General features: G+C 44.1%; 1 protein-coding gene across 3 annotated transcripts in view; it reads left to right on the forward strand.

Moving 5' to 3' along the window:
• DOCK2 (dedicator of cytokinesis 2) overlaps positions 1 to 12516 on the forward strand; it is a 404312-nt gene that overhangs the window by 74465 nt on the left and 317331 nt on the right. The gene's annotated exons all lie outside the window — the stretch shown is intronic.

Here is a 12516-nt window from a genome sequence, read left to right on the forward strand (position 1 = left end):
GGCTTTAGAGATGGAAGCATTCCAATGCAACGTACAAAGTGACAATTTCTGTTCATCCTGGCTACAAGGCAAAGTTAGGCAGGGGATTGGTTTTGCGTATGACCAGGTTGGTTGCATGTGATAAGAAACAAGAAGGAGCATACAAGAAATGCATTGTCAGGATGCTTATCAATGCAAACAGAGAACACTCAAACACTCAACTCAAGCTGACTCAGGGAGAAATAGGACTTTATTTCACATTATTGAAAAATCCTGAGGGTTGTTGGCCCTAGGCACGACTAGATCCAGATGCTTAGTGTCATTGAGATAGTCTCTTATCTCTCTAGATCTTGGCTCTGCTTTCCTTTTGTTGGTTGCTTTCTGAGGAAAGTTTTCCAGTGTGGAAACCACTGGAACCTCAGGTTCGTATTCTACTAGCTTAAGCAACTATAGGTTCTTTGTTGTTCCAGCAGAATCTCTTGCCAAGAACTGTCTTGTGTCATGTGCTGATGTCTTAAACGGTGTGACCAGGGGAATGAATATGCATATTAGATGCTTATGGTCACATGCTCACCTCTGGAGCCACAGGTCAGGCTAACTTATGGTATAAACTTGTGTAGTTAGAGAGGTGGTTTCCCTAGAGGAAGTAGAACTCAGTAAACCATCATTTTGATCAAGACAATGGATGGGTTAAGAATGCTTCATACCCAGAAGCATCTGAAATGGATAATCACTCGGGATTCTCCTTTTTAGGAGAATTATTTGATGTTTCCCTTGATGAATAGAGATGAGTGTCTTGAACCATGTCACAAAGCACATGTCACTTAGGCTCTTCTAAAAGTCAAGCATCTATTTCAGCTCCTGTTTTGTCAGATAGTCAAGGCAGGGGCCGTGTATTGAAGTCTAGGGGTATTCTTCCAAGGTCAAGCAATACTTGTCAGTTATTTGAAAGTCAGTTGTGGGTTTTGCAGTGACCGTGTATTGAAGTCTAGGGGTATTCTTCCAAGGTCAAGCAATACTTGTCAATTATTTGAAAGTCAGTTGTGGGTTTTTCTAAGAGTTGAATTATTGGAGCGGTTTGAGGATTCAAACATTGTAATTCCATATTGGGCAATGATATCTTATTGCATCTCCAAGTGATAACTTCAGATATACAAGGAGAATGTATCTTTTCCATGTGTCGTATCTCATGCCTCAATTTGTCATTTTGATTTATTTCTCCTTTCTTCCCTCCCCTACTTCCTTCCTCCTTCCCTCCCTCCCTCCCTCCCTTCCTTCCTTCCTTCCTCCCTCCCTTCCTTCTTCCTTCCTGTCTTACCTCTCTTAGTTTTTGCCTCTTTCCTTCACTGGAACAAAGAGCATTTATACATTTGTTTTTTTCCTTTTGTCTGAAGGCATATCATTTTACAGAGCTCCTAGCACATTATTCGGTATAATTTCAGTGCTATTGGAACTCTAAGTGGTGATTTTTGGCTTTTTAAGGATTGAGATGATCTGTTATTCTTTGCTGTACCCCCAGCATAGCATGTAGAACACTGACACTCAAAAAATGTCTGTTGGATGAAGTGCATTTGGGGAACTAGGAGAAGGCACTTGGTCAGGGATCTCTCTATGGTAACCCAGACATAATATTAGATCTTTTCTCATGAATAGACATATAAGCTGACCTGCAAGGACCTCACACTGAGGGAAGGTAGGTCCTGCTCGTTTTAGGATCTTTCACAGTGGTTTGCTCTTCAATGGAACCTGGAGGACACTGGGAAGCGAAGGGGGTATTTCCCCAAACCAGGAGGGCATTTTACTTGGTAATGGATAATAGAAGATTCAATGCTTTGAGATTTCTAGGCCAGCTGGTGGGAAATCATAATATAATTATTGCTTTGGGGGCTTATGGAGTCTGGTATTGTGTTTCTGTTTCCCGTTACAGCTTTGTCTTCTTTCCTCATGTGCACAAGTGCAGCTGATCTAGCTCCTGTTAGCTTTTCCCTTGCCATATTTTCTTTGCACATACTGCACGTGAGCATTTAGAAGAGCTAGAGATTTTCCTGTGTCAACTGGCAAGATAACAGTTAGGTAAAAGAGGAAGAGAAGCTGTTGAGAAGGATTGGCATCTTATCTTTAGTATCATTCATTTCTACCATGCAGAAAAAGAAAGTGATGTTCCTGTCCCCTCTTCTTATGTTCTTATGTCTCTAGCTCCTGAGTCAAAGCCTAGATGGGTGGTGGTCTCTGGGCACATACCTGTGCCATAGTTGCAGTGGAAGCTGGAAGAGCAGGTTTGAGCTTCTGCCTAGGGAGCAGGCTTCAAAATATAGGAGATTCTTAAATTCTGGGAAGAGTAGCCAAAAGATGCTGGGTGGTCATAAATATGACGAACATCTGCTAGGCTTTTGTGGAATGACTGAGGCCCTGGGAGGTATAGAGCAGAGTGAGGGGCCTTCCAAGAAAGCTGCAGTGATTGTCTTCCGAGTACTGAGCTTCTTTACAAAACCCCTTGCAGTGCCGTTTATCCTGAAGCTCACACAGCCCGTGAGCTGATCCCCCACATTTCTGAGCCTGTGGAATTACTTGGAGTCTAAGGCAGCCTGTGCTTCTCTGGTCCACAAGATGGACACTGAAGAGCTCCCATTCCTGCTGTCCAGGCATAGAAACGAGACCGCAGAGCCTCTGTAAGGAGGACTGTCTAAATGAGAGGCAATCCAGAGCCCATTCAGTGATAGCATTTGCTCCTGCTTGTCCATGTTCCTTCCAAATCCTAGTGCTGCTGTTGACTGGGGTACAGGGGGCGATGTTCATGCTGTGCGGGGCAGCTGGCTCAGCGGTGGTCAGCGCTCACACTGGAAACTCCTAGTCCTGTGAGCGCCCGGCCTAGTGAGTCACCCGGCCTCTCTGAGCCTCAGCTTCCTCATCTGTGAGTGAGGATAAACCTGCTTTTAGTGTTTTGATGAGGAAATGAAATTATATGTATAAAGTCTCCATGTAGTGTCTGATGTTTATTCCATAAGCAAAATAAATGTTAGCTGTTACCATGTTTTCACCTAGAAAACAAAAAGGGTTCTTGTTTCAAAGACGCACATTTAAATCAGGAAGAGAGAATGTTAGTGTCTTGATTCATGCTCAAAATTTGGCTTACCTTTTGTTCATGCTCTTGGAAACAGTCCTTGCTCCTTATTTTTTAGGAGGAGGGGACACCTTTATCAGGTGTCTGTGCTTTTCGAGGATGGCAATGTAGGGAATTTTTACAGCTCCATGAATTCATCTGGATGTGTTGCTGGCCCACTGTGTGGGCCCTGCTTGTGTCTGCTGCTCCCATGTCCTCTGTGTGTGTGGTCAGTCCCCTTTGGCCCTTTGGCCCAGGCAGCTGTGCGTGCTGTACCCAGCTTTCTAATTCCTGCTTGGCCTTCCTGTCTTTGCTTTTGCATCACGCCTTCCGCTCTCCTTGCAGACCTGCTTCCTCCTTCTCCTCCACATGATCCCTCTCCTGGGGCTGCTCTGGCTCTGCAGTCACAGTCCTTCACCACTCTCACCCCCACCCTTTGCTTATGAGAGGCCGTCAGCTCAGGGGTTAAAGGCACCATCTCTGGAGCCAGGCTACTTGGCTGCGAAGTCTGCATTTGTATCCTACCACTACCATTACTAAAATTTCTGACTGTGGACAAATTTCTGTAATCTGCCCCAAGCTCAGGTTCCCCATTTGTAAAACAGCCAGATGTGGAAAAACCCTCACCAGGTTTTTTTTTTTTTTTTAAGTTCTTTGCATATGTTTTTTCTTTTATTTTATCATTTATTTATATATATATTTTTTCTACTGTACAGCATGGTGACCACTTACACATACATGCATACGTTCTTTTTTCTCACATTATCATCCTCCATCATAAGTGACTAGACAGAGTTCCCAGTGCTATACAGCAGGATCTCATTGCTTATCCATTCCAAAGGCAATAGTTTGCATCTGTTAACCCAAAATTCCCAGTCCATCCCACTCCCTCCCCCTCCCCCTTGGCAACCACAAGTCTGTTCTCCATGTCCATGATTTTTTTTGGAAGGTTCCTTTGTGCCGTATATTAGATTCCAGATATAAGTGATATCACATGGTATTTGTCTTTCTCTTTCTGATTTACTTCACTCAGGATGAGAGTATCTAGTTCCATCCATGTTGCTGCAAATGGCATTATTTTGTTCTTTTTTATTAGGCCACTGGCAAGGGCCTAATCTCCAAAATATACAAACAACCTATACAACTCAAGAGCAAAAAAAGCCAACAACCCAACTGAAAAATGGGCAAAGGACCTGAAGAGACATTTCCCCTAGGAAGATACACAGATGGGCAACAAACACTTGAAACAATGCTCAACATCCCTCATTATTAGAGAAATGCAAATCAAAACTACCATGAGATACCACCTCACACCAGTCAGAATGGCCACCATCAATAAGTCCCCAACTAACAAATGCTGGAGGGGGTGTGGAGAAAAGGACCCCTCCTGCACTGTTGGTGGGAATGTAAGCTGATACAACCACCGGGTTTTTGTGCAGACTGAATGAGCTGAGAGACCTCAGGCAGGCGGCACAACGCCTGTCACATGGCAAGTGCCCCCGGTTATTATTACTTGTCGAAGGCATCTCATGCATTATCTCCATCAGTCTCCACAGTGCAGCATCTCATCTCCTGACCCCATCTCCTTCTCCTCTCTCACTCTCACCAGCCTTCTTGCTGTGGCTCAAGTTCCCCATGCAGCCTTGGCACCCACACCCAGACACCTGTTTCCTCCCTCCCCCACCACTTCCACAGCTTTGTTCAAACTTCTCCTCCACCCTCCCATGTGTAGAGGCACCCCCTGCCCCTGGCACTTCTGATTGCCTTCCCCCTTCACTCTGCTTTTTGTTTTTTTTTCTCCTCCCGGTGGAACTAATCACATATTAACATAGGATACAATAACAAGTTATGGTTTTGTTTTGATCAGTGACTGTCCTCTCCCTGCTAGAATGTCAATTCCACAAAGACAGGCATCTTAGACTATTCTGTGCTGCACTCTAAGCACTGAGGAAAGTACCCAGCACATAGTAGGCATTCCTTCAATAAGAAATGGGACAGAGGGGGTTCCCTGGTGGTCTAGCAGTTAGGACTTGGTGCTTTCATTGCTTTGGCCCAGGTTCAATCCGTGGTCTGGGAACTGAGATCCCACATCAAGCCATTGCATGCCGTGGCCAAAAAAAAAAGAAAAACAAAAAGAATGGGATTTCTCTTCCCCTTTCCCAGATGATGAGACTAAGGCTCTTAAATTCAAGCTCAAAAGTTGCACAGCTAAAAATGAGCAGATCAAGTCTTTGCATTCTGCCTCATCTGATTAAACAGATTTGAGATGTGAAACTTTTTCCAGACCATGCAAGTGCAAAGTGTGTTGGTCAAGAGGAGGGGCTGTGCTGAGAGAGCAGCTCCAGCTGGAAGGGTCTCTGGCTGGGTTCTGCTGGGGCTGCTGAGAGGTGCAAGGCTGGGTGGGTTTAGCTGCTACCATCCAGCCCTAAGCACAGTAGGACTCAGTGAAGAGTGGCAACTTGGAGCAGGAGTTGTCAGGAAAGGCATCCTTGCCAGCATGGCAAAGCTGTCCCAGCAGCCATGACTTTGTCCTTGTATCCTCCTAAGAAATGAATAAAGAAAAGCTGACGTGGGGCCAGCGCAGGTGAGTTCACGCCCCTTGGAAGCAAGTCATTGGTCAGGGAAAGAGGAATGCACTCAGCATCTTAAGGAGAGCAGCTGCATCTCCAGGAGTCTCTCTGCTCCCTAACCCTCCCCTGGGACCCAGGAAGGCTGGCCATGGTGTGCACAATGTCATTTGCCTGTACTGGGGCTGACACTCCATTAACACAGGCTCAAAGGAGCACGGTTTTCACCTCCAGCAGACGCCCCCAATCTGGCTCTGTTCACCCAGGGCCAGACATCATTGCCCTTTTTCTAATTACTTTAGCATCAGATGGTATGATGCTCTCTGATGCTTGCTTGTGCCTTTGTATTTTGCATCTTGCATTATTCTACCCATCCTGCCCTCCCTCCCTTGGCCCCACCTCATCCTTCCACCAGTTCAATTTCTCCTTATGTAAATATTATATACTAGTTTATCCTCCAGGTCATGAATATGTTAGGCAGCAAGGTTGTCTGAATAAAGCTCAGGCCTGCCCCGTGTAGCCTACAGTCAGAGAGAATGCATAAGCCTCTGCCTTTTTAAACAAGTATGAATTTAACTCGGAGGTACTTGCCAGTGTGATTTGTTTTCATTGTTCATGTAGGAATAAATATTAAAATGTAATCATCTGTTTATGCTGAGCATGGGTTGGAATGCCGGTCATATTGCTATTTCTGTTTCTCTGCATGAAATTTGTTTGCATGTTAATGCCATTTATTTCTGTGTAAGCCTCTGTTTTCAGCTTTGAATATAATTTCACTTTTTGATGACAGTAATGGCTTAGTAAACTGCACAATTGCAGTTAATGGAATTATTTTATGATAATATTAACTCGGCATCAGATCAGGATGGAAGAGAAAATTGTCATAAAGGGATATTGTCAAACAGTTACTTTTCTTTAATTTATTATCTATTTTATGAGTTGCTACAGGGCAGAGAGGAAGGTAACAAACTGTTTCTTACAAGCATATATGAAAGCACTTCATAAATCAGTAAGTTGTCCTTATAACATGAAATGGTGCGTACACATGCACATTTAAGCAGTCCTCTTTTCCCTTTGTGTATGAAAATACTGATAAACTTTTATTGAGCACCTATTAGTACTAGGGGCTTTGGCAAGTGCTGGGAACTCTGAAATTAAGTCAGACTTCCTTAAGCAGTGGCAATTTAGTGGGCAAGAAAGACACGCGTGCCAGCAATCAAATGCCAGCATGTCTGGGATAATCAGCTATCAGTGATGTGATTCAATGGAGGCCTGCAAGTGGTTCCTGGGAGCAGACAGGGTTGAATAACTAATTCCACCTCGGGAGGATCAGTCATTCTTCCCAGAGGAGGTGACGCATTAAGCTAGGCATTAAAAGCCATTTAAAAAGCCTTCCCATAGAAGAAAAGAATCAGGCATTCCAAGTAGCAGGAACAGCATATGATGTGGAACCTCCAGTTACCCCTGCTACTCCGAGGCACCATTTATAAAGCCTCTGCTCTGTGCACGACCCTGTGTCACTTTTCACTCTACCGTACCTAATACTCCTGACAACCCTGCCAAGTATGGGTATTACTATATTCATTTTAAAGAAGGGGAAATTGAGGCCCAGAGAGGTGCAGAAGGTGACTCAGGGTCACAAAGGCAGGAGTTGTTAGGGAAGGATCTGATACCAAAGCCTCAGTTCCTTGTGCTGTTCTGTGGCCACTCACGAGTAGGACTTTTGTGGAACAGTGGCTGGCGTGGGGGCAGGGGGGCGGACTGAGGGAGTAGGGGAGTGAGGATGTGTCTGAAGGGGGGCGTTGAAGCTGGATTGTGAAACACCTTGAATGCAGACAAAAGGGCTTGACCTCATCCTCCATCCTGGGAGACACCAGCATAGATGCTACCTTCAGAGCACAGAGTGGATACTCCACTGGAGTACAAACTAATACACTGGGATCAGACAAAAATATTAAATTCTCTTTATTTTGTCCTCAGATGAAGAAATTGAGCTTTATAGACATATTAGGTAGTCCATGAATATAACATAAATAAATAAGCATCTGTTGAGAATCATGCTTAAACTTCCCCACCCTGGGAGCAGTTTTGGAAACCCCTGCTTTTGGCAGTGGGGAGCCACTGCTAATCTATATCAAGAGATTAACATAATTAGATTCATGTTTTAGAAAAATTACTGCAGAGTAAGGTTGGCTCGTATGCGGGAAATGGTGGGCGTAGGGGAGGGTGGCAGGAGATCAATAATGAAGCTATTGCAATAATCCAGGCAAGAGGACATGAATGGCAGTAGTCACAGTGGGACTGGGGAAGAAGGAAAGAAAAAGATAAGGGTTTGCAGATGGAGGCTTGCCCAAACTAATTGAATGGGGGATGGAATTGGCGGAGGAGCCCAATCAGCTGATCTGACACTGAACTTTGTGGCCCATTTGACCCGTCATTTCTCATTGGCATAATGAAGGAGGGGAGGAGCAGGTCTTAGGGGGAAGATGGTGTGTTTGGTTTGGGACATTTGAAGCTGGAAGTGTTTACTGCTGTAGCCAGGTGGAAATGCATAGCAGGCAGTTAGATACAGATTCAGAGTTCAGGGGAGTAGAGAATGGAGATATGGTTTTGGTAAAAATCCATCTCCTTTAGCAGAAAGAGGTATTTGAAGCTGTTGCCCAGGTGAGCAATGCTATAAAACTCAGAATGCAATGCAGGGGATTAGCATGTTGGAGGGACGGACATGGGGAGAGTTTCAGGGAAGGAAGATTGGAGATACAGGAGAGGAAGCAGGAAGGTTTGGCATTCCAAGAGCCAGGAAAGGGAGCATTTCCCGGAGGGTGTGTCAGAAGAATCAACTGCTGCCCTGAGGTCCTGGGGATTGAAAATCCATCAGAGGCAAGATGTTTTGCAATTAGGAGATCTTTGGTGAATCAGCCAACCCCCTCCCAGAGTTTAGCATCTTCCCTAACATCTACTCTGGAGGCCATCAGGGGCCAGAGGGATCAGACTTTGATGATTAATTTCCCATCATCCACCTGTGAATTACTTCCATTGTGGATTGTTCTTTGTCAGGGTATAATCCTGGACTGGCTCCCCCGCCACCACCCTTCAGAAGCTGAGCCAACTTTTCCTCTTTGTTACCAGTCTTACACTTTGCTTACAGAGTGGGTCTTTAAATGCTTACAGCAAAGTGCAAAATGCTGGTCTCGTTTGCCTCCATTGCCCCTTTAAATGGCTTAATTTTGCAGAACAAGACTGTCTTGCTGTAGATAGTTAAGGGAAAAGCCATCGAGGACACAGGATATTCATTCTTGCAGGTTCAAGCAGTAGATGATTTCCTTTCCTGGTTAACTCCTTGTGAGAAGTCTGGGAGCTAGCTTGCTGGCAGAATCTTTGCCTTCCCGTAAAAGTAACTATTTCTGTAAAATGCAGAGGTTGACAGTTCCTCAGAGAGTGACTTGGGTGGGAGATCAATTTACTGACTAAATATGTAGATTCAGGAAATGTGTTTGCAAATTCACTGTAACTACGTATGGACATGTAGGATAATAAAGGATCTAGTTTGCCAGAGGGGTGAAATTCACCATGCTAACCTAATTGTTGGGGATGCTGAACTGAATCAGGATGCCCAGATGTACTTTGTGATCCAGTTCAAACACACTGGAGGCAGGCATCAACCCCAAAGTAGAATTTATTTCCTTAATAGAAAGTAATGTATTACTTAGTTGCTTGGCTTATTTCTTATTGTATCTTTGGGGTGGATGGAAAATGAAAAAGGATTTAGTTATGCAGTGCATATGATCACCGTCCTTCAGATCTCCAAATTAGCTCCTCCTTGTCTCATATCTACTCTCCTAATGTAGCCAGTTGCATTCATTCATTTGTTCATTTGATAAACATTTTTGAGCCTTATTCTGTGGTCGTTCTGTGCCAGGATACTTCAGTCAACGAGACAGCTGTATCCTTGCTCTTGTGATCTCGTCCCTTCTCTTCCCCTAGAAGCCGTCCTAATAGGAGGTTAAGGATACCAGGGTTGAGCAAATGCCTCGGGGGCAGAAGCTGACTTTGTTGCTCTGTGAGCACCCAGAATCTACTCTTGCTTTATGTTCATCTCCTGTGGGTTCTGTACTTTCTTGGCAGTTGACTGACTCGTTTTGAAAATCCACTTTGGTAGTTGTTTCCGGGGACAGATTTTCCAGGGCATGGTGTCCACCACAGTGTCAGAAGTGGGTCTTTAAATATCACTGCAGTCAGAAGGCTCTTTCCACACCTCAGGTCTGGAATGGAAAGCTCATCGTCTTTAAATCCTCAAACTCCTTCTCACTGCTCTTAGGATGAAGGCAAAACATGTGACCCATGAGGGTCTGTAGGGTCTGTCCCCTGGTGCCCACCAGTCGTCCTTCACCTGACTTAGCCAGATTCTCTCCACTCTGGATTCACGGGCCTGAGTTCAGTCCCTCTGACCACTAGGCTCTCTACTGCAGCCCTGTGTGCCGGCTGTTCCTGGGCGTGGAATGCCCTGCCCTCTCCTTCTGTCATAGTTTTCTCTTATTCTCCTTTCCTGGCTCACCTCAAGCATCACTCCCTCAGGGAACATATCCTTGTATTTCCTGGCTAGGTCACATCTGTTTAAATTCTTATTGCCCACATATTTTGTCCTTCAGTATGTATCACAAAAAAATATTTGTCAAGTGCCTATCGTATACCAATCACTTTGTTATCAAGGAAATTGTAAAGAGAAATAAAAAATGACAGAAACATATCACAGCTGCCATTTTACATGTTTGGGTGTTGATTTTAATTTCTCCTTGTAAATTCCTTGAGAACACAAAGATTGGCAGATAGTAGGTACTCAAGAAATATTCAGTAGTTAAATAAATTACCTCATGGAAACCCTAAACATACCTGCTCAAGGCAAGTAAGAGTGTCCTTCCTCCTTCTCCTAGGCTTTAGAGTATTCATTACTTTTGAGCTTTTCCTTCCCTCACCCTCACAGCTTACTTCCTGGGGTAACTGATCGCACTCCCTGCACTGGGCTTTAGGCCACGTATGCCCAGCGGGGTCAGCAAGGTCTGGTGACCAAAAGGCAGCCGCGCGTCTTACTGCTCGCCTGTTTGGGTCAAGGTCCCTTTTCCCTGATCAACATTTCCTCTTTCAATAGTTTAATGAAAGAATCTGGTGCCTCCTCCATTGTAATAAAATTTCGAAGCCCACCTCTCCCAACCCTAGAAACCAGGAAAGAGCATGTTGAGGGCCCGCCTGGAGCCCAGGACTGCTGCACGCACTGCATGTCCTCTTCTCTGAACCTGGGACTTTGCTGTTGTTGCCCATCTTGGAGGCTTCTGTAGGGCAAGAGGAACTTGTGCCTTGCAACTAAGTCACAGGTCATTTCAGGCCTGGAAATCTGGAAAGATTGTAAAAAGCTTTATATATATATATATATATATATATATATAATATTTATATCTACTTATATTATATATTATACTATAAATGTATTATGTAATATGTATTTATATTTACTGTATACATATATATATATATATTTATTTATTTTTTAGGGTATACTTGATTTATAGTGTTGAGTCAATTTCTGCCGTAGAGCATAGTGACCCCATCATACATATACGTACATTCTTTTTCTCATATCTTCCATCGGGGTCTGTTCCAAGAGGCTGGGTATAGTTCCTTGGGCTGTACAGTAGGATCTCATTGCTTATCCATTCTAAATGTAATAGTTTGCAAGGAGTTTGGGGTAAAAAGCTTTTTAATACATGGGTGTCTCTCAGATTTTTTGGAATTTCCTTCCATGTCTATAGCTTCTAAAAGGCTGTATCCCAGCATTTATTCTTTCTTACATTCAACACATCACATACCTATCCCAGGCACACTGGGCCTTAAAACTTGGTTCTTCTTTTTAAGCTCTTCTGTTCATAATGAAAGTTTCTATCTCATTGAAATATTTGTCTAGTGGTCAAATTTTGGTTTGCATTAGCAATTAAATGTTTACCCAACAAATATTTATTGAGTAGCCACTAGATCACTGAACTGAGCACCAGAAATAGGGCAAGGAATCACAGAGATGCAGGCCTAGTCATGGGATTTTGAGTCTAGTCATTAAGATGGTCATGTGGGTACAGGGGGAGCTAAGGAGGTGTGTGTGTGTGTGAGGTGCCTTGAGAACTTATATATAACAAGATCAGATCTCATCACGAGGTCAGGGAGGGGTCCTGGAGGAAGTGCCAAGCAAGCTGTGACCTGAAAGATGAGTAGGCCTTGGCAGGGAAAGAGGAGGGTGTAACTGGCAAAAACAAAGCTGGAAGGAGGTCCCTGAGATAGTAGGGAGCTTGACTCAATTGAGCTCTGGAAAGGTGATGGAGGGATTGGCCTCATAGGAGACCATCTGGAGGGACAGGAAGGATCAGACCTTGAAGATCCTTGAAGGTCGGGCTGTGACCTCTGGGGAAGAGGAGAGCTATTAAAGGAGTTGGAGCAGGAGAGTGGTATGATCACACTTGTGTTTTTAGAATGGTCCCTCTGACCATTGCGTAGAAAATGGATCGAAAGGCAGTAAGAGTGAAGAAAAGATGGGTTCAGATGCGAGAGGTGATTGAGGCTTGGATGAAAATGGTCCTGATGAAGAGGAAGGAGAGTCAATGGCCTGGGTGTCTCTGGTTAACAATGCTGAATTATATACTTGAAAGTTACTAAAAGGGTAGATCTTACATGTTCTCAACATATACACACTCTATTGTAATTCCATGAGGTAATAGGTGTGTTAACTAACCTTATTGTGGCCATCCTTCTGCAATATTTATTTGTATCAAATTGTACACCTTCAACTTACACAGTATTATATGTCAATTATATCTCAATAAAGCTGGA

Source organism: Phacochoerus africanus, chromosome 1 (assembly GCF_016906955.1).
Source record: "Phacochoerus africanus isolate WHEZ1 chromosome 1, ROS_Pafr_v1, whole genome shotgun sequence".
NCBI lineage: Eukaryota > Metazoa > Chordata > Mammalia > Artiodactyla > Suidae > Phacochoerus > Phacochoerus africanus.